The sequence below is a fragment of the Mercenaria mercenaria genome, chromosome 4 (genome assembly GCF_021730395.1).
Source record: "Mercenaria mercenaria strain notata chromosome 4, MADL_Memer_1, whole genome shotgun sequence".
NCBI classification, from domain to species: domain Eukaryota; kingdom Metazoa; phylum Mollusca; class Bivalvia; order Venerida; family Veneridae; genus Mercenaria; species Mercenaria mercenaria.
Window position 1 is genome coordinate 60,509,160 of NC_069364.1, and position 21,469 is coordinate 60,530,628.

Below are 21,469 nucleotides of genomic sequence, written 5' to 3' on the forward strand. Positions count from 1 at the left end.
CTACGTGTATGAATGTCAGAATACTGTAAAGGTTATACAAAAATTGAAATGAAAACTATTTTACGTGACCGTTACATGAAAAACGATGTGATATTTGGGGAAAAACGTACTCTATTTACTATATATCTTTAAATAATTAAGAAATGACAGAGTTTTACGTCAGGACCTCGTGGCGCAACGGTAGCGCGTCTGACTCCAGATCAGAAGGTTGCGTGTTCAAATCACGTCGGGGTCATGCAATATTTTTTCCAAAGCTATTTTTTTTAGAAATTATGACCCAAATGTTGTATACATATCAGTGCAGCAGCTTTTTCATTCCTTGCTCTTTAAAAGAATCTCATTTTTCAACTGTGGATTTCTGGTTCGTTTGTGTCTGAAATCCGACGTTTGTGAGTACAAATTTAGGGACGAAATGACACATTTCTCCGATTTGCTTGTAAAAAGTGTCTTAGAAAGAATATATAACAATGTAAGCCTCATACCCATGCAAATAAAGAGGTTCCCAGTCGGCGGGTTTACAGCTGCGTTAAGTTATAGATTTATGATTGATAATATTGTAAAAAAAAAAATTGTAAACAATAGATGGTTGTAACGTTTTACGAAACACATTCTGTTTGCTCTCTGTAAATTAGATTTGCTATGTACCGCTGTTTAAAACGTATTACATGTACTATATATATACCTAATGTATGATGCACTGAGTGAATAAATTTGATTTGATTTTATTCGTAATGTTTACGTGTGCGTGCGAGAACTGATTTATAGCCGCCAAAGATAGCCCATATTGGCGATTCCTTAAGAAAACTGTTTTTAGTTTACTTAATACAGAAGACGCCCCAATTCCTGAAGCTTCCCTGGTTTTTAGCGTGTCAAGTGTATTTAGCACCCATACACGTAATGTTAGTCATTTTAGTTGGAGAAGCGTGGCTCGAATTCTATTCCGTCAGCGGCTCTCTTTGGCTTTGAGCGTGATAGGACATACGGGACAGTATACATTATAATTACTTCCTTCCTTGAAAATATAGTAAATCTCAATCTTCAGCAAATGGTCACCATCCACTAGAGGAAATAATACCTTGGACCTCTTTCTCACAAACATGCCTCTCAAGTCCATAACACCACAACTTTACCCCCATTAGGTTCTTCAGATCACGACATTATCTTTCATGAGATAAAGGTTAATAGAGGCCGCCCTATACAACAGGTCAGAGAAATGAAATGCTACAAGAAAGTAAACTGGAATGGCCTCAAAAAAGATTTTGAAACGTTTTCAAAGCAGTTTCTTGCAGCAAATCATACAGATCCCAATACTGCCTGGTCATCATTTAAAGGCCTAGATTTTGGCAGTGGGCCAAGGGATTTCTGTCTTCACCAGCACAGTTGGGGGCTAATGACCATCACAGTATGGTTCCAATACACAAGGGTCTTTGTTTATTGGAGAGTCAGTCTACTTTTCAAGTGTATCAATTAGTGAGAAGGGGAAACAATGTAACATATTTTAAAGTAATGAATAATTAATAACATTTAAAGTTATACTAGGTTTTTTTGGCATTTCTTTGTAAAGAAAAATTTTGTTGATCAAACACAATAATAAACCAATCAGAAACTTATTTTCGCAATAATAAAATAATGAGAAACTTACTTAAAGAAATATGCAAGTTTTTTATTTTTTCACATTCTGTCTGGAGAATTGTGACATTTCAGAAAAAATGTGACTTTCACTCATCTAAAGCTGGTATTGTAGATAACATTCGTCTAAAATTGAAAACAGTATGTGCATTTCAAAGTAATGAAGCAAAGCATGAAAAAGTCACTTTTGGCAACATACTGAAAATGAAAATTGAGTATAGATGGAACACAATAATTATATATTAATTTTTTTGTCAGCACAAAGAACTCATGAAGTTTTCACTATACTTGTGTTTTATTATCATTATTATTTTCAATATTATTACTGTAACTTTTATCATCCTACATGTAATATAAATAATAATAATAATAATTATAATGATTATTTTTATTTTTATTATTATTATAGCATTAAAGTAATAGTTATTATCATCTATATAATATCAAAATAATAATTATTATTATTATCATTCCACATTCACTGAAGAAAAATTAATTTCTTTCAACTCCATTGCACACATCTTCATGGTCTAGTTGGGACCCCTGCTGTGCTAATTGCCTCTAATCAGTTACTGTTACATAATCGCTGATAAGCAGCAGATAAGATGGGAGTTGTATATTGGATTTGGGGTGGGGGACACTTATATAGTAGTGAATCTAGGCCTTTAAGGATGAGTTAAACCGTCTTAGCTCTATCCACATCCCAACTAGATTCACTAAAGTCCGTCGTGATCTCCCATGGGTTACTCCTGCCATCATTAGGCAAATAAGGAAACGGGACCGTCTATTCTCCAAAATAAAAAAAATTCAAATTCCCACTCCCACTCCGACTCCGAAAACCTGGTCAAAGAAAATAAACACTTAAAGGGGAAAATACAAAAAGATATTAGGAATAGCTACTGGCAGTATTTAGACACCCGACTCCAAACCAGGCCAAAACAAATTTTTTTACTCGTTTGTCAAATCAAATAGGACAGAAAATTGTGGTGTTGCTCCTCTCAAAAGTGAAGGTCAAACATTTGTAGATCCGATAGCAAAAGCCAATATAATCAATCGGCAATTTGAGTCAGTTTTGTCTCGGTCTCAGCCCCTAAGTCTCGCCCAGTCATGCAAACAGCTGCTGACTCCTGCAAATCAGCCAGTCATGACCAAGGTCAACATATCCCAGGACGGGGTGGAAAAGCTACTTAAAAACCAAGCAAAGCCTCTGGCCCAGATGAACTGTCACCTGGGTTATTAAAAGAATTGTACTTAGAAATAGCCCCTGTCCTTACTCACATATTCCAAAGCTCCCTCAATACTGGTATTGTCCCCAATGACTGGAAGCATGCAGTTATTGCCCCTGCATATAAAAAAGGTCCAGAGTGTAAACCCTCTAATTATCGCCCCATATCCCTCACATGTATCGCCTCAAAGTTAATGGAACATATCCTGGTCTCCAATATTATGTCCTTCTATGATCAGTTTAATATCCTTAGCCCTTATTAACATGGTTTTAGGTCAAAGCACAGCTGTGAAACCCAGCTAATAAGTTTCTCCCAAGAAGTCAGTGACAACTTAGAACTAGGTCAACAAACAGATATCATAGTCATGGATTTCAGCAAAGCTTTTGATAAGGTAGATCATCACAAACTAGTCCATAAGTTACAAAGATTAGGTGTCAACCTACAGGTCACTTTTTGGGTCAAGTCCTTCCTTCAAGGTCGCACCCAGCAGGTTGTCGTCGAAGGTCACAATTCAGACAATCTCCCCGTCCTCTCTGGTGTCACTCAAGGCTCGGTCCTCGGACCTTGCCTTTTCCTTTCCTACATAAATGATCTGCCTGGAAGTGTTAAGGGCAAAGTGAGGCTGTTCGCAGATGATACGATAGTCTATGTTACGGTCAAATCCAAAAGTGAGGCGTAGAAAAAAAATGTTTGTTTCCAGTATCCCTACCTACACTAAGTTTTTGGCCCGACCCTCAATGTTTTTATGGCCTTGGAGAAGTTGTTTTTTCAACTTTTAAACAGAAAGTTGCAAAACTGCACTTTTTATGCTTTAAACATGATCAGTGATGTAAAAAAATCAACTTACTGATGCTCTAAAGGCATAACCCCCTTAATTGTATTCATTTTTTTACACAAAAAGAATTTCCGAAAAGTCTCACTTCATAAAAAAAATCCAAAAAAAAAATAATTACCGACCTACCTACCCTAATTGTTTTGAGCATGTTACCGGAAACAAACATCCTTTCTTTTTAGGCCTGATGCCCAAGCTCTACAGGAAGACCTTTTAAGCCTCGAAACCTGGAGCAATCTTTTTTTTTAGGCCTGATGCCCAAGCTCTACAGAAAGACCTTTTAAGCCTCGAAACCTGGGAGTCTGATTGGTCCATGGAATTCAATCCAGACAAGTGTGAAGTCCTCAGAATCAGTCGCAAAAGAAACCCTGTAATCTTCCCTTATAAGCTGCATGACATCGAGTTAAAATCGGCTGATTCTGCAAAATATCTAGGTGTAACCATCAGCAAAAACCTATCATGGACCAATCATAAACCTATCGTGGACCAATCATATCAACAACATAACATCCAAAGCAAACAATTCTCGAAGATTCCTCAAACGAAATGTCAAAACCCCAAATAAAAGAGTCAAAGAAGTTGCATATAAAACTTAGACCCCAGTTAGAGTACTGTTCCACCATATGGCATCCATGACAAAAATACCTAACCCTCAAAATAGAGCAAGTTCAAAGATCTGCAGCAAGATATGTTTATAATGACTACAGTTACACCAGTAGTGTTTCCAAAATGTTAAATGAACTAAACTGGCAAACTCTAGAACAACGCCGTAAGATCAGTGCAGTAACTATTTTATATAAGATCCAACAACACATTGTTTTAGTTGACCACAGTCACCTTAGAAGAACTAGAAACCTGAACTATTTGATACCGTATTCAAAGACACACTATCATGCAAACTCCTTTTTCCCCAGAAGTATACGTCTGTGGAACAGTCTCCCTGTGCCTTTGCAAGCTAGTCCCAGCTTAGAAATATTTGCTGGGCAGCTGCCACCCTTCTATCAGTTCTAATTCAACTTCCTGCTTTTACTTTTAACCTGGCCTGTAAAATAGTTCTTTTACTTTATCTTTATGATGCACATAATTTCTGTGTTTTTGCTATTTTTAACAGCTATCCCTGACAACGCGCCTGCTAGTCATAATCGTTAACGATTGCTGAGCAGTAGAACATATTTAAATAACTCCCGCTGAAGAAGGCCGACATGTCGATATATGCGTCGGTCTTAGAAAACTCCTTTAGTCCCCAGATAATACATGTATCACATATCACGTACGGTATTTATCAGTGAAATAAAATAGCTACCTGGTTTCTTCAGAACTCAATTGTCACTCAAGCTGCATATAAATCTCCCTACTTACTTTTTTGTATGTTTAATCTCTGCGTGAGAAAGTCCTTCACTTCTTGCACAAGAAAAAGAACCATTTCTACATAATATACTATACAAAAATGAAGCAAGATGGCCGTGATGGCTTTATTGCCGCATCGCCCAATTGAATACCATTGGTCTTATTCAGTGGTCATACACTACACTCAAATATCCAGATATGAATTCACATACAATACCAAATGCGGCGTATGTATACTTTGTTATATGGGAGCATTGAGGCAAGTATCAAACTCTTTTTGGGGAGTAAAATAGCCTATATACAATAGGCATATCGACAATATACACCCATCTACGGTGTTCCGTTTGAACAATCGTGACTTTTTATTGAATGCTAAACCGCGAGCTCAGTAGGTAGAGCGTTGGTCTACGGATCGCGGGGCCGCGAGTTCGATCCTCGGGCGGGGCGTATGTTCTCCGTGACGATTTGATAAAAGACATCGTGTCTGAAATCATTCGTCCTCCACCTCTGATAATTCATGTGGGGAAGTTGGCAGTTACTTGCGGAGAACAGGTTTGTACTGGTACAGAATCCAGTTAAACTGGTTAGGTTAACTGCCCGCCGTTACATGACTGAAATACTGTTGAAAAACGGCGTTAAACCCAAAACAAACAAACAAACAAAAACCGCGATGCACGATGGTACGATGATAAAAACGCGATGGCGCGAGGCACGATGATGAAACAACGATGGTACGATGATGAAAACGGAACATCGTGCATATCTTAAAATCAAACATTCGTTTCTTACAATACCGCCCCAAATCCTAGATTGTAGACCAGAAAATTTGACAACAAATAAAGAGGGATTTCTGTGGATATACTGTAATAATGATAATGTTGATGTTGTGTATACACTGAGAGAGGAAAATTCTTATGCACATCTACATAGGGGATTTTTTCCGCGTCACCTCGATTTTGACGCTCACACTCACACACAGTGGGGGGGGGGGGGGGTGGCGGATACCCACTTGGCTACATCCGTTTGTTTTGTTGTTGTTTTTGTGGGTTTTGTTTTTGGTACTTTCGTCAACTGTGTTCACTATCCAGTTGAACCACCATGCAGAACATGTCTTTATGTTTGTTTGAGAGATCATTTGTTTACCTTCACCTTCAGAACGGTGTATAAGATTTTTATTACACTATAAACGTCTGTGATAAAAACATGAGAACATCACAATTTATATGTACGAAGTCAAGACCAGAACACTGGTCTTGGAACGATCGAATGCGTTGGACTGTAAAAATCTAACGGAAAATAAAAGTGAGCTCCCACGTTTTCTGAGTGTTTTTTTTTTATGTTATTTGTGCTGAATAAAAATGTACGTGCAATAAGCAGTTTTATGTGCTAGTTTCTTTTGGTGGTTCTATATTTTTGATTTACATCTTTTGAATCCGGTGAGGTTATTAAAAGTTGGCAGTACAAAGACATTTCGTTGCCGTTTTTCTATTTTCACCATTTTTTTTTATCAAAAGCGTAATGTTAAGAGACTTTAGAAAAATGATTTGACAAAGAAAGTTGAATAATTTTATTTATTTATCAAAATGCCCTGCTTATAAGAGGATTAATTGTTTTTACAAAATCAAGGGAAAAGCTCTGCCCTTTAGTGATCTATATTTGTATTAAGTTTCATGAAGCTCCATCAATGGGTAATTTTGTTTTATGGATTTTAAAACAACTGAAGGGCTTTAACTCTGCTGTTACAGAAGAGATCCTGATGAAAGATACGCATGCTCCACTACCCTATAGTGATTTATATTTGTATTAAATGTCATGAAGACCCATCAATGGATTATTTTGTTATGTGAGACGTTTAAACAGCGCTAATTATCGTGTTTTCGCCCCGCGCCCCCGACATACCAGTTACTAAATCTCGCCCGCACCCCCCATGGCCAACATTCCAATACATTGACCAGTAGTTTCGGCAAAAGTAGTCTCCCTTGAATATACACGGATCGCGGACCCGATAACGATTATCGATAAACAGTTTTCCTATAGATTTGTATAGGAAAATATATTTCAACCATTAAAAGCGTATTTTTATCGTTATTTAACGAAATTTTATAACCTCGTGAAGTAATCTTCATTTTTTGCCATTTATTTCAATGTATTTTTTATCGATGTGGTACAAAAACTTATTGCTTCCATTTTTGTTTGAAGTTGATGACTATGGTTTCTATGTATTTCTATATAAAAATGTGGAAAATATCGTATATGTCAGGTTTTAAAAGGCTAAAAAATTATTTTCTATCAAAATGACATTATTTTATAACCTCGTGAAGTATTCTCCATTGTCTGAACATTGTCTGGGTATTTTTTATTTTAAAATTGAAGAGTGACAAATTGCTTCCATTTTAATTTGAAAATGAAGTAATCGCAATCTTGAGCACGCTTTTCACATACATTGTATTTACTTGACGGTACACGGCAAGGTGTATCAATGTATTGCATATCCGTTCGAAAGTTTTATTTATTTATCTATTTAGTTATTTAGTTACTTATCCGTCACTAGTGCCAATTATATATTCTGTTTAATATTATGATTAAAGGTAAAACTTCCTCTGAATTGGCAAAGTTTAAGTCACATCATTGGTCTTAAAAGGTCCGCATAATATCGAAAAGGTAATTAGAATTAATTCTATGTAATTGCTGTACACAAACTGTGTGCCGGAATATTTTTTGATGATATTACAATAAAACGTACCTCGTTGATTGAAACATTTCGCGAAAATTTTGTATTGGATTCACATATATATATGGGCCTAAAATGTTACATACAACCATGGCTTATTTACGTTCACTGATCACTGCATGAATGTAAAAGTATAACTTACAAATTAATGAATGATGGTGATTTTAACTGTGATGATAATGTGATTAATTGACCCGTCCGTGCATTTCAGTGTTATAGTAGAAACTTAAACTTTAACTTATTTATTGAATACAATAATCACTTTCACCGGTATATGACCCTTTTCACTATCATGATATTGGCAGATGTCTTTTATCAATACAAAGACTTTTTTTAGTTTACATTATATCTGTGTTTTATTGTTATAACTATATTATTATTATTATTATTATTCTACATTCATTAAAGGAAAATTAATTCCTACTTCACAAATCTTCATGGTCTAACAGGGACCGCTGTTGCGCAAAATTGCCCATCTATTAGGAACTATTACATAACCGCTGATAAGCAGCAGATAAGACGGGGGTTGTATATTGGATTAGCATGGGAGACACTTCTCTACCCATATGCTTGACAAATGTTTTATGGTCTTACTGCGAAAATTGTTAAACATTAAAGTTTTATTGAAATACAATATTTTTAATACCAAACAGATATTTTAGATTAATGTAAGATAATAATCTTTTTATGTGTTTAACACTATTATAAAATGTAGTTTTTTTAACAAATGTACATTATAGTCTCTCGCAAATCATGAAGAATATTTATTATAGACGTATGTTGGGGTAATTAGCATAGCCTGGAGTATTTATCTCGTCTCCATCCGGTGTATTCGCAAAGGCACAGTTAATATGCAAATTGTGAAAATTGAAATTTTCAGGGCGATGAATTAAAAAAAAACAACAAAAAAAAACAAAAAATTTGAGAACATATTTTAACAACATTACGCTTCACAGCAACAAGGAAACAAAATCTTTCATAATGGATTTTAAAAAAATGACTTGTTTTGTGTGATGTTTTATGTATATCCTTTACGATTAAAAGGTGGCATTTTTGATTTTCATATTTTCGGCCCACACATGCAACTAAACTTATAACTAAAGCAGCAAATGCATGACAGAAAATACACATTACATACGCATAATGATTCAGACATGCTGAACAAGTATTTTACTGTAAAATCCATGCAGTTTTATTAGAAACTGATTGTGCATTACAGCAGAATATTTTGTACATTTTGCTTGCTGTTTAATATATAATTATTTAATTCATGGTACAATGTCGGTATCTAGCAAAGTCCACATTTTTCTCGTTTAAAATACAATTAATTACAGTAGCTTAAAGATGCGTTATATTCTGCTTTAATTTGCATCAAGATGCGCTGTTCAAAAATCATATATACAATTACCCGCTTCCTCCAGTCTTTTAACATCTTTTTATTTCTTATCTTACTAATTTCTTGTCGGTTGACGGGCATAAAGTCTAGGTCCCCAGCAGGAAGTTTACCTGTTTATTGATATTTTAGTGTAAAGGGAAACAACTACAACGGTGCACAGGGCAAAAAATCAATACCGACAAGAGTTGCGGTTCTCGTATATTTTACGCTCAAAGTTGGGGATGGCTAAATAGCGAATTTTCGCCCCGCGCCCCCGCCATTTTAGCTTGTTAATTCTCGTGTGTTCGCTCATCGCAGAAATACCCTACCCTATAGTGATCTATAATTGCCCTTTCGAGTGTTCCGTGCAGATGCGCGTCTGTGCAGGAGAAATGTACACGAGTGCAAAAGCAATACTAAAACATTTGCTTGAGTGTCGAAGTCAAAGCTGTTGGTTAAAGCGTAAAGAGAGTATACAGTTAAAACTTTAAAGAGTGGTTAAAATAGTGAAAAACAGTATTTTTTACGTTTCCCACTGTATTCAAGTGTGGCCACGTCAAGACTGACAGTGAGTTCAATGAGATAAGAAGAAATACTTGAAATCATAGTATGGAGTAAGGATCTGCCTGTAGAAAAGGGATGCAAGTATATAGTGAAACAGAAGTGGGTAGACGTAAGAGGTCATCAGCACTGCAACTAGACCATGCACTGTCTCAAAGAACACTAGTTGTTTTTTCATCTTCAAAGGAACGCCACACTGCATGAGTTCTTTAACATGTAAGCCTTTTTTGAGAAACTTAAAGGGGACATAGGAAATATTTTATTTATCAGGTATGCACGTGTTAGCACCACGTGCGAACGTGTTAATTAACACGTGCGCACGTGATAACTATCACGTTTGCGTACGTGTTAGCTACACCACGTGCGAACGTGATAGTTATCACGTGTATTTCATTTATCACGTGCGCACGTGTTAATTAACACGTTCGCACGTGGTAGCTAACACGTGCGCATGCGGTGCTAACACGTGCACACAAGATAAATAAAATATTTCCTATGTCCCTTCCATGCCACCGTAGAAACTGCTACATGTGGAGTAGTTCTTAAAACACAAAGAAATCTGGCAAAGCTTTAAATCTATATAATAATTTCTAATAAGCTCTTATCCGCATGACCTATTTACCCATCGTAAAAGACGTTGGTGACCTGAAAACGACTATATATACACGGCTACTAAACCCTAGCGCCACCACCAAAAAGTGATGATAAGGAAAGGAGATACCGGCATTTCCGTGGTGCAGCTATCTTCACATTGTAAACAGGAAAGTAAAGTTTACATTTTGTTTTATATTTTAATCGATAGAGCTTATTTCGAAAATTGGAGAATATAGTGCTGTGTAAAAAGACTTTTACTACAAATTGACTGTAACTGTGTTAAAATAGCATGTAAATCAAAGAAGTATAAAATACATTATTTTTATAGCTCTTTTTGTGTAAATTGAAATGTCAAAAGCTTTCCTCTTGATTTGGAAGTTTGCATATTTTGATACCTGTTTGTATTCCAACTACATTTCGATGCATAAAATTATTATAAGAATGTCATCGTACATCACGGCTACTAAACGCTAGCGCCACCACCAAACTGTTGTGATAAGGAAAGGAGCTATCGACATTTCCGTGGTGCAGCTATCGCCCGTTTCTACTTGTAAACAAGTGAGTAAAATTTATATTTTATCTTATACTTTTATTGATAGAACTTTTTTCGAAAATCGGAGAATGTAGTTCCGTGTAACAACACTTTAACTACAGGTTGACTGTAATTTCATTAAAATATTATGCAAATTGTGGTGCTAGGAACTTTTCTCCCGAATCTGACAGTGACACATTTTTATATCGGCCAGTATTCGAGCACTATTCTGATGAATAGACAGACTGTAAGAACATACCTGCATATGCAAAAGGTGTAGAAATGATAAAAAATTATATACGCACACACCATGAATAATAGAATCTTGGGTTAGAAGAAATATACCAGGATTTTTAAAAGTGGTGGCGCTATAATTCTAGTGATGGTGCTATACAGTAGTGGTGGCGCTGTTACGGCATTCAATAATACGAACTGCTGACACATCCGGAACAAAACAAACACCAATATTCTCTAATTGGTAATTTTCCTGCAAGGAATTATGTTATTAAAGAATGAAAAACACGATCATAGGTTATTTACCCTTATGAAACATTCTCTGTCAAAAAAAACTGCCTCGGTAGCCTAGTGGTAGAACGTCCGCTTCGAGTGCGGAAAGTCGTGGGTTCGAACCCCAGCCGCGTCATACCAAAGACGGAAAAAATGTTACTAGTAGCTTCCTCGCTTGGCGCTAAGCATTAAGAGGATAGTGCTAGGACTGGTAAACGCGGTGTCAGTATAATGTGACTGGGTGGGGTATCATGCCACGTGTCTACGGCGTGATATTCCAGTGAGGCAGCACTGTAAAGTTGGTCATTGTGCTCACTGCTACAAGTAGACACTGTCGTTTATATGACTGAAAAGTTGTTGAAAAAGACGTTAACCCGAACACACACACACACACACGCACGCACGCACGCACGCACGCACGCACACACACACACACACACACACACACACACACAAGAAAGAAAAGAACAAAATACTCACAGACCCTTGGGATTTTTGTAGTCAAAGTAAATATTTTCCTTTGTTTAAAATGTTAATGTAGAATTATTTCTAACCTTGATAATATTCTACTTAAATAGAAACATGTACTTTTAATTCAGTCAAGAAAAATAGTAGCAATACATTTATTTCAAACAAAGATTTGTGTCCAGGATGAATCAGTTTTAACGTGTGAATTAGAAAAATAGTCCTCACCAAAATTCTCTCTCAAATATAAAATAATTTTAAAGACACTGTAATCTTTTAATTTTACTGCTAGAAGACGTGAGGGATGATACATATCTCATTTCAATTCATGCACGACCAAACCGAGTCTGCTGTCATGTTTGTCGGTTTCGGTCCATTGTCCAAAGCGTCTTTTCACAAAATTTATCACATTGTAAAGGTAAATGATAATCTCAAGTGGCACCGCTAGACCGCTCACGTAAATTGAAAGATCTACGTATTTACAGTGTAACAGACAGAACTTTTTACAATTAATTCAAGTCCTCGATTTCAACAACCATATAAAGCTCCGCTGTGGGATTTTCATACATTAAAATTGAATATATTAGCCACAACAGCGCCACCACTACTGTATAGCGCCACCACTAGAGTGATAGCGCCACCACTTTCAAAAATAGTGGTGTTTTTTTCTTTTTACTGTGTTTTTCGTCATTCTTTGGTGTGTGGGAATACGTGTAATTCATTTCTACACCATTTGCATATGCAGGTATGTTCTTACAGTCTGTCTATTCATCGGAATGGTGCTCGAATACTGGCCGATATAAAAATGTGTCACTGTCAGATTCGGGAGAAAAGTTCCTGGCACCACAATTTGCATAATATTTTAATGAAATTACAGCCAACCTGTAGTTAAAGTGTTGTTACACGGAACTACATTCTCCGATTTTCGAAAAAAGTTCTATCAATTAAAGTATAAAACAAAATATAAATTTTACTCACTTGTTTACAAGTAGAAACGGGCGATAGCTGCACCACGGAAATGTCGATAGCTCCTTTCCTTATCACCACAATTAGTGGTGGCGCTAGCGTTTAGTAGCCGTGTACATGCAGATGATCGAAATGTGTATGATACTTATAGATGCAAACGTCAGAATTAATGAAATCTCCCTTACAAGAAATATGCCAGTATTTTGTTGGAAGTGGTGGCGCTATCACATCAGTGGCGAAGCTATACAGTAGTGGTGGAGCTCTGGCGTATAGTAAGTGTTAAATGTCTGACCAGAAATAACAAGTGTTATTCGTGAGAAATATGACGTTTTCTGTGATCGCCATTCACCTTTTAATTCTCATATCTTTAGGGTTATTTTAGAATTAAGAGAAACATGTGTGCGAACAATTAGTAAACGATTAATTTTTGAATCACACGAAAATTATATATACTCTGGTATCACTGATAAATTCTGCATAGTATTACGCTTTTTATCTATTGCAGATGGATAGAGAATTTCAAGCGGAAAATGAAATTAAAGTGGGCCTCTCCAAACAACCAAAAGAAGAACACTATCTTGCCAAGCCTTTTCTCCAAAAGGAATAGTACTAGTAAACACAAGTACAACACGGATAGCAAGTTCTGCAACAACAAAACAAACTCCATAAAATATCGCCATACAAAAGAGCTTAATTTGTTCATCGATCAAAAGATGTGTCATAACAAGTGACCTTCCGAACAGCGCACAACTTTGACAAGTCATTCAATATCAATTCAAGAAACACATAAAGGATTGAGAAAATTCTAATGATGACAATTAATATGAAGAAATATTTGAAAATGTTGTGTGACACCTTACTGCATTCATTTGGTACACAAAGCACTCTGTTATTAGTCGACTATGTATACTGACATTTCTTGAAGAAACACATGGCTATGTTATTTGTTGGTAAAATGATTTGCTATGTACTTTTTAATCGTTTCTGTTTTACTTTCTTTGACAAAAATATGAGTTATATGAGAAAGAAAATGTGTTCATTTGGTTCAGATCTAAAACAATCAATATAGAAGTGTTAATTCGTTACCGCAATAAAACCATACGCCATAATTCACGCGATAGCTCCACCACTTTTAAAAAAAAATACTTGCATATTTCCATTAGGGGGAGTTTTATTAACTGTAATGTTTGCCTGAACAAGCATCATATATAATTTGACCATTTGCAGATGTGATATATAATGTGTCTATCCATCGAAATGTTTTTCGAATACATATATATATATATCAAATACGCAAACGTCCGCACCAGGAGAAAATCTCTTAGCACCACAATTTATTAAACACAATTAATGTCAACCTGTAGTTTAAGTATTCTTACACGGCACTACATTCTCCAGTTTTCGACATAAGTTATATCAATAAAAATATAAGACAGAATGTAAATCATTACAATTTTAAACCGGCGATAGCTGCAATTTAACACGGAAATGTCGACAGCTGCTTTCCTTGTCACCACTTTTTGGTTGTGGTGCTAGAGTTAGGTAGCCGTGTATATAGTCGTTTATAGACGACAAAAGGTAAGATATCATTCTATAGTTTGCAGGGTTTGTTTGTTTATAGTTTCCAACCGGTAGCCAATATGGGTAACTCCGCCAAAAGACTGTAATTTTTAGTAGGGAATTAGAAAAATACAAGAGACGTTCTAATTCCAGAAACTTCACTGGTTATTTAGCTTGCCATATACACAACAACCTTACACGGGTATGTTATCCCGATGTAAGTAATTTCATTTGGTGAAGACTGGGCTCGAATTCACGACCCCGGGTTTCGTAGTGAGACACTGTTACCACTTGACCACTTCGTCCCCTCTTTGCTGGCAGGATTACCTCTTCGGTTTCACCCTGCATCTTCTGTACATCTGCATAAAGACAATAGTACCTTTTTAAGACATACACCTTCTATCAGCCTTTCTCCATTAAAACTTCATTCTGCTAAATCATTTTATATTCCTCGTACTAGTTTAAATTCTACAGCTATCTTTCGCAATAATCTGCGAATTTGCCTCTCACCTTTAAACTCTAAAACAACCCAATTTTCCACAGAGATGTAGAGGTTACCGGTCTATTAACAAGTGCAATTCTAAGAGGTGCGGTTGCTGCAATCATTTATCGCACAGGTCTACTATCACTTCAAATGTTAATGACAACTTTGTAAAACTAACCACTACAAATAATCAGCATCATGCCTTACTGCTGTAAAAGCCCATGTGAAAAGAAATTGTGACAAAGTTTACGGAAACTTTGGTAAAAACTTATTTTGGTCTATAAGAAATTCTGACGAAATCCTGGATAAAAGAATTAATAATTACAAGGTGTCTTCAGTCAGTACATACGATTTTTCTACTTTGTATACCATTTTACCACATAACTTAATAAATGAAAACCTAACTGCCCTAATTCAAACGACTTTTGCCAGGGAAAATGCTACTTTTCTCGCTTACAATTTCGATAAGGCATTTTTTACTAGTTGCATTGTAAAAAATTATACTATGTGGACCTGTGACGAAGTTTGTAAAGCCCTTTCCTTTTTATTGAACAATATTTACGTCAGGTTTGGGAATGCAGTTTTCAGACAAATAATTGGTATTCCCATGGGAACAAATTGTGCACCCCTTGTCGCAGATTTGTTTTTATATTGTTAAGAACTGAACCACGAGGGCGTTAGCCCGAGTTTTTAAATACTGAAGCATCTGAACGATGAACCCTGGTAAATTAGACGAAAAACCACAAGCCTTGATTGTTTTCATTCTGACATGCTCATTGACATATTTTAATGAATATTATGCTGGACTTCATTTGCCCGAGGAGTAATGTATCGGACGTCATGCGGTAATTTGACGTCATAAATGACGTCATAATGCTCTCTTACTGGTCCGCGCGTCAATCGTTGTTTATCGCACAATATCCAGAGCTTGATTTCCTTCTTTGTTTAACTGGAAATCAAATCGAGCCATGCAAAAGTCGCTAAAAACTAGACGTTCACTTTGGTTTTTCTTTTTTTTAAGCTGTCGGTAGTAAGTATTTTATGTTTTTCTCTTGCTATTTGAAATAAATATTCTTGCTGTATATATTTTTCAGTGTATGATAAATGTCGCTGCAATACACAGTCGTTAAACAGACATTAACGCTTGAAATTAAAACGTATTTTCACCAAAAACACACATAGTCAAAGCAAAAGACGAAGCATTCAAGCTATTTTGGAATTGCGAAGGAAATTCATGTCAGAACCGCTTCTGAATGTTTCATTATCAATCCATGCACATGAGGTTATACGTACAAATATGCATTCACAATCCTGAATAGTTGAAATATTGTTTAAATCAACATGCATATGAATTATTCACTGACCGCCTAGTCGCAAAACTTGATATAAAACTGTTCAACAATTCGCAAAAAAAAAAAAAACCTGTACGCCTATTCAATAAAGAAATGATGAAGTGTTTGGGCTTATAAGCTCCAGACACTGTATTCTATGAATTAATAAGTATAAGTTTTGTATTGTATTTTACTTGCGACAGTCAAACAGTATTTATTGGTCTATTTCACCAACGATGTCATCTGGGCTTGTCTTCGACAAGAAATAGAAGCTATATGGTGTTTCCACTAACATACGAGAGTATATATTTATTCCGCTCAGTTTGACAGAACACTTTGTTTTTCATTTTTTCTTTGTATTTTTAGCTCCACTATTCGGAGAATAGGGGTGCTATTCTTCTCGCCCTGGCTTCGGCGTTGGCTTTCTTGGTTAAAGTTTTTCGGCAAACTTTGTTTTTCTGTCACATCTTTTTTATTATTGCTTATATCCTACTGTAACTTCACATAACACTGTGCAGCATACAAACAAAGTTTATGCAGCGGATGTGCCCATTATACCCAAGGTCAAGGTCACCAAGATGTTGTACTAAGGTTATTTTCAGGTGAAAGGTTTTGGGCAAGCTTTGTTTTCTGAAACTCGTACATCTTTATCATCAAAATCTGCATGTGTGGAAACAATTTCCCATAAACCTGATTTTTGTTTGTTTGTTTTTTATTTTGTTGTTGTTGTTTTTTTTGTTTTTTTTTTTTTTTTTTGCTGCTTCTTCATCATCGGTATTGTCGATTACTGAAGATGCCAGTGTGTTGTCTGCTTTCACTGGAGTTGAAGACAACCTGAGCACTTTCTTTTTGGGTGATGTAAAAATGTCTACATCTTCTAAACATTTAGATATTTTTACTTTCCAAGCCCCTGATTCTTGAGGTTATAAATTTGTTTTGAGAAGAAATTTCTGATGGAATAATTTGAAAGTTTTTTTTTTGTGGACAGGGAAAATGTTGTTGTTTTTTTTTTTCATTTAAATAGACTGTCTGTTTTACTTTCAAAGTGCTGCCATTGTGTTTTGTTGAGGTGTGATCTATTCAGCAAAAGTAAACTGCGGTAATAACATCTAAACTGGTCCATGACTGTTCTGAAAATGAAAGAAATTATAACTATTATTTTTTAACTGTTGGTTATCATAAAACAAAGTCAAAACATTGAAATATAAGAATGAAAAGAAGTTTTTAACAGGCGTACAGTTTTTCGACTAAGCGTACAGTCAGGATTTTAAAAAATGTGATTCGTGGGACAGTAATATATCGAATAGTGGGACATACATGTCCCAGAAAAAAACACATTTTCCTGAAAACGTATTCGTTATCACAGAGTCATGGTAGTATTTATTTAAGGATGCGTAAGATATTTATCTACGAAGTACTAAAGGTTTTAAACCTTTGTAAAATCTCAAGATACGTGTATTTCAAAGAATTGATAGTTTCATTACGAAATCGAACAAATATCAACACTTGATTTGACTTGAAACTAAGTATCTAATGAGTTTTATCAGGCATATTTAATATCTACGTAAACAGTATAGCTCTTAGATAATATGTAAATTAAAAAATACACTTACTTTATGCGATATTAACGAAATAAACAAAGAAAATCCAAGCCATCCACAACAGCAAAAACTTAGTGTGTGTTTTGATTTTTGAACGCCTAGTTTTTGGCGACTTCTGTTTGGGCGTACAGAGAGTATGTACACTGTGTTATCTAACTGTTTTGAGACACACCGCATGTTTGGTGTTCAGCTGTTTTACAGTTGGACGCTACGCTTTCCTCTTTGATTGTGTCTGGCGGAACAGGTGGAGGACTCTATGATAGGTAGTTCTTAAATCCCAACTATTTTGATTTCTGTCTTCTGGCCTGTTTCGTTCGGGACCTTAAGGGTGTTTCCCTTTTTGCTCTGTCTTCTGCAAAGGCATTGAGTACATGTTAGGGTTTCACCTGGCGTGGATAACTTTTATTTACACTGTCCTGTGACTCTGGAACATGGTGGAGGTAAGAGTGAGGTTAGGTGCATCATAAACCGGTTTAAGCTCCCCAGTGGTGGTTTTGCCAATGACTGTTCCAAGGCAATGCCCCACTATGTTCCTTTATTTATTTGTTTTGTCCTTGTGTGTTTGCTTTGTGTTAGTGTGTGTGTTGGTCGTGTGCGCGTCCGCATGCCTGGGTTACGTTTTGGGAGGCTGCGTTTTTACATCTACATCTACAGTGTACTGCCCGACAATCAATACTGATTATAACTGGGAGGCGCTTTGTCTAGGACAGACTGTTAAAAGATGAGCAAGCTCATTAGGTGCAAAGTTAAAAAAAACTACAATTACTAAGATTAAAAACATAGATATAGATTAGAAAGTTACAGTTACCAGCCTCTCAGTGAATAGAATCGAGCTGGGGCTGGACTGCATGTATAGGGGAAGACCATTCCATGACGAATTGTTCTTGGAAAAAATGAGCTGGAATGGTATTGCGTATGAGATTGTGGGATCAAGTAGTTCAGGTTCCTTGTAGGTATGAGATAGTTATGGTCAACTGCAGTAAGACTGTACTTTATTTAAAAAAAATATATATATAAGGGAATTTTGATACAGCGTTGTTCAAAGGCGGGGCAAGAAGGGTTGTTTAGCAAGAACGTGGCTTCCCCTGTTGGATATTCATTTTACAATTGCTTTTGAACAGTCAGTTGGGATGATTCCAGTGTAAATGAAATTTTGTCAAGGTTTTGTTAACAATGCGTGTAAATTTAGACACAGATCGAGGTTTTTGGGGATGATTGGCTTTGAATTGTTAGGATCACAGGCTTTCACTATGGGGAATATGTATTTAACTGATGCCTTCTGCGATGTAATTCTTCACTTTTCGATTATAATCGAATATTAAAGTCATGTTCTTTCTCTTATGCACACCAAATCTATTCATTTGAAGGTGGCCAGTAGCTCTCTTGGATAATGGAAGAACGGTACGGTACAGGATTTAGGCACATTTACAATTTCTCGCGAGAGATCTCCGCCATTTTTATGACTTCCTCGTTTGTTGATTGATTTGTCAAAAATGAAAACCCGTTTTTCTTGACAGTTTGCAATGTAGTGTAAGTTTTTGTAGTATGGCTTTATGTTGAATGATATATTCAAAATTTTGGCGTGTTGCCAGTTACGCAAAAGATTTGCTGTTTTGCAACTTTTTCTGGAAAAATTCTGTGAAGTTTGACCCAAATATCTTGCCTGTCTTTGCAATTTGACAGCTCTGTTCTGCCTCTAAGCTTGTTGTTAAATCATCTGTGGCAAAATATGTGCGGTCTTGCTAAACTGCCCTTCTTGCCCACCCAAACTTCTTGCCTTGCCCACACTGACAGTAAATTGGATGAACATTTGATCAGGTTCGAGATGCCACCCTTTCTTCAACAGGATGTTTCAAATTTTATTGACCGATTACAACTTTAAAAGGCATGTATTTATAGGTTTAATAAACCGGAAGTCCTTAGACAAACAAGCTTTGCGTCTTGGAAGATGGTTGAAAATCATTCAACATGGGATCCCAGGAGCAGCAGGATCGTTTATATTTGCAAAGGCATGCCGTAGCCCCATACCTACGGCGATATGAATTATACGCACGGGAAAGGGTGTGGGGGGTACGGGGGACCTCTCCCAAAATTTTTTAAAATCTTGACTTCATTTGGTGCAGTCTGGCAAAAAATTATACGCACATGCGTAACGCCGTAACGGTAGTTACGCCATTGATTTGGGGCGACTTTCTCTCCTACAGCTGACGATTCCATCGCAGGGATTTTTTTCAGATTTTGGGGATGGTACAGGTTCCATTAAAATGGGGGGGAAAATGTGTCGTAAATTAAAGATTTGGCAAAAAAAAAAGAAACTGATGCAGTGTTTTTAATAATGAAATAACATTGTGTGGGATCTGACTGGCAGTATTATGAAAAATTAAATGATTCATTAATTTTGATGTGAAAAACAATTGTCAAAAGATGGGCATGTTCCTTTGTGTGACTTATACTTTGTAAATTTTATTCATCTTAAATTTGCAAAGCAAAAAAAGAGAAGATTTAGGGGCCAACAAAAGCTATGTTATCATTAAAAAGTTGTCATTTACCAGCTCATGTTTAAAATTCTCAACTACCCAGGGCTGACTTTTTTCCTGTTGAATCCTTAACTTCCAAAATTGGGATAATTATCTCCATTGTCAAAAAAATTATCTGGAGCACTGCAAGTTGTTTTACTCTTGTAGTTGTTGCATCTCTGCTTTATGCTGAACTTGTTTAAGGGTTCAAACATTGCTCTGCTACCCTAGGTCCCAGACAGAGGATCATTCCAGGGTTTCAGAAATCTGCAAATTCATTGGTAGCCATTGGGCTACCAATATTTTTTTCTGGTAGCCCAAGCATTTAATTTCATTTGGCAATGATCATTTCGGTTTGTTTTCTTAGTGCTTGTATACTCCAGTTGGATGAAATGCTTGAGTTAATACAGGGTCTCATAGTTTTAATAGCCATACGCACATGTTGTTATAGATTTTGTTCTCTTTTAAAAATAGCAATTATCATTACTCCTTTTGCTACTTTTTTTATTTTAAAAGATAAAACTATTTAAACTGGGAATTCTTCTCTTGTTAATTATTGCAACATGACAATATCCAGTCAATTTTTATAAACTTGCAAATTCCTTAGGGCAGTATCCATTACAATTTATCTCATGAATAGAATTATTTAAAATTGACAAATAATTCTGTCTGACACAGGCAGGAATATAGGACCGGGGATAAAAAAAATATGACCAGACATATAAAACCCCCTGTTTTCATCCTAAATCAGTCCAAAATGAAAAACATGTGGTGAAATATGTGTATCTTTGAAATGGTATATACGATCTACATACCCTGAAATCCTGAAAATAAGCCGTGGCTTATTTTAAATTTTCGTAACGATTTGGTGGCTTATTTTCGAGACCAGCTTATTTTTATGTCCTGCGAACTTTTGAGTACATATATCTGGTAACGATTTAAAAACCAGCGTATTTTCAAGTGCCATTTTTTTATGCCCCCCAAGGGAGGCATATTAATTTTCAACTGTCCGTCCGTTCGTTTGTTTGTTTGTTCGTTCAGTCGTCACAACGTTAACTTTTTACATGAAGGCACTTTACTCGCGAACCACTGACCCAGGATCTTCAAACTTCACATGCTGATAGTACTTATTGAGTACACCACCCCTACTGGCTTTGGGGTCACCAGGTCAAAGGTCAAGGTCACAGGGGCCAACGTTAACTTTTTGCATGA

General features: G+C 36.1%; 1 protein-coding gene and 1 non-coding gene across 3 annotated transcripts in view; both read left to right on the forward strand.

Moving 5' to 3' along the window:
- Positions 1–163: 163 nt before the first annotated feature.
- Positions 164–235, forward strand: Trnaw-cca (transfer RNA tryptophan (anticodon CCA)). Its single transcript has one exon. It is a non-coding gene; the product is annotated as a tRNA-Trp (tRNA).
- Positions 236–19,154: 18,919 nt separating this feature from the next.
- Positions 19,155–21,469, forward strand: part of LOC123551883 (actin-binding protein WASF2-like) — a 31,405-nt gene continuing 29,090 nt past the window's right edge. For both annotated transcript variants that reach the window (XM_045341145.2, XM_053541430.1), the window contains exon 1: positions 19,155–19,271. The gene's annotated coding sequence lies outside the window, so the exon portion shown is untranslated. The remainder of the gene's footprint in view (positions 19,272–21,469) is intronic.